A 2202-nucleotide genomic window follows, 5' to 3' on the forward strand; every position below is an offset into this window, starting at 1 on the left:
CAGTCCCGGAGTTTCCGGGACAGGTGGCTCACTCAACTCTGATGTTAAGCTGATAAGGAAGTCGAGTATGCTGTTAATCGCCTCTTTCATAAGATTTCCTGGTGTGGATCTCCTGAACCCATGCCAAATCAGTCAGCTTTGGAACTTCTTCGTCGATTGCGTTGTTGGATGTTGCGTTGGGAGGGGAAACATTGTCGTTCGCCTGAGTGGAACTTGGGGGCCTGGATTCAGTCCCAAAACCGATCATCTTCCTAAGTTGGAGTTAAAAAGCGTAATCTGAAATTGGTATTGCAACCGAGAGATAAATCTCCTACTGTGGTTGCCAATTGTTTGAGGGTGAAAAAGGTTTCTGCTGATTTCGGTAATTTCGTGTGTGTGGGTGAGAAACGAGTTTAAACCCTAAACAATGTACCGCAAGGGAGTACTTTGATTCGAGAGATCAATCTGTACAAATCCGGCCTAAACCAAGAAATGGTCGTTCCAGACTTGCTTCGGTCACAAAGTGAAGGAGAAGGGTTGGTCTAGGGAGGGAAGCGTAGAGAGTGTTGAGACCAGAATAGTTGATTCGGGAAGAATAGTTGTTTGAAGACTTGTATCAGAAAGTGGAAAGCTAACATATGGGAAATCTAACAAGTGATTTCTGATTGTTGTATTCTCTTAACCAAAAACTTGTCCTTGGTGGAAATAGGTGAGGGATATTTATACAAGTCGCAACGAAACGTACCATGTTCTCGTAAGAAGGGGAAACGGTTGAGTAAATGGAAGAAAGCGGTAACGGGTAACGCCTGGAATTGATGTTTACATAATGAACGAAACGTTTCACCATTACTACTTGTATTTACTAACCGCCTCACTCTTATGACACTTTTTTGTAAAGGGCGTAGTGTACGCCGTACGCTGTAAACCGCCAAACCAGTACCCTGATGAGCATTCCCCAGTTTATGACATGTTTTGATGTCTCGAGTGTTTTCATGGAAAACGTGTAGCATGTTGCTACGTGTGGCGTGTCCAAAAGATTTGACGTTTGTAGCCAAGTTGGTGTCGTTACCAAAGAATAGGTATTCTAGCCAGGTTGGTGCCGTGACCAAGAGTTAGTATCGCAGCCAAGACATTTCCACGAGTTGTTTGGTGGCATACTTGTACGGATGAGATCTGCATCTCAGGAGGAAAGGTAGCTGTAGATTGTTACAACCCTTCATATGGAAACCAGCGACATGGTTGCAGCGCTTGCATGCTCTTGGCACGGCCAAATAAGGGTTTTGGCGTCGTGGCCAAGATATTTCCATAAATAGTTTGGTGGAAAGTTTGTATGGCTGAGATTCGTATCTCAGGAAGAAGGGTGGTCGTTGATAGTTGCAACCCTTTGTTTACATCCAGTATCATGGTTTTGGCGCGGTCAATCTAGGATTTTGGCGTTGTTTAGGCGCGGCCAAAACTAGGGTTTTGGCATAGTTTGGTGCGGCCAAAATTAGTGCTTGGCGTTGAGCCAAAAGTGGCCATGCATTTGATGGCAAGCTTGTACGGCTGAGATTTGCATCTCAGGAGGAAGGGCGACCGTTGATTGTTGCAATCCTTTGTTTGGCAGCCAGTGGCATGTGGTAGGGTCGTCATGGCTTTGGCATGTTTTAGTCGCGGCCAAAATTAGGGTTTTGGCATGACCCGCGATGTTTGGCCTTGGGCCGGAAGTTTCCATGCGTTAGGTGGCGAACTTGTACGGCTGAGATCTGCATCTCAGATGGAAGGGTGGCCGTTGATCGTTGCAACTCTTCGTTTGGCAGTCAGCGGCATGGTGGTAGGGCCGCATGGCTTTGGCATGTTTTAGGCGCGGCCAAAATTAGGGTTTTGGCATAAACCGTGATGTTTGGCTTTGGGCCGGAAGTTGTCATGCGTTAGGTGGCGAATATGTACGGCTGATATCTGCATCTCATATGGAAGGGTATCCGTTGGTTGATTATTGCAACCCTTCGTATGGCAGCCAGCGACATAGTGGTAGGGCATCATGGCTTTGGCATGTTTTAGGCGCGGCCAAAATTAGGGTTTTGGCATAAACCGTGATGTTTGGCCTTGGGCCGTAAGTTGCCATATGTTAGGTGGAGAACTTGTACGGCTGAGATTTGCATCTCAGATGGAAGGGTTGTCGTTGATTATTGCACCCCTTCGTTTGGCATCCTGTGGCATGGTGGTAGGGCCGCATGGCTTTGC

Source organism: Papaver somniferum, chromosome 11 (genome assembly GCF_003573695.1).
Source record: "Papaver somniferum cultivar HN1 chromosome 11, ASM357369v1, whole genome shotgun sequence".
Classification (NCBI taxonomy): domain Eukaryota; kingdom Viridiplantae; phylum Streptophyta; class Magnoliopsida; order Ranunculales; family Papaveraceae; genus Papaver; species Papaver somniferum.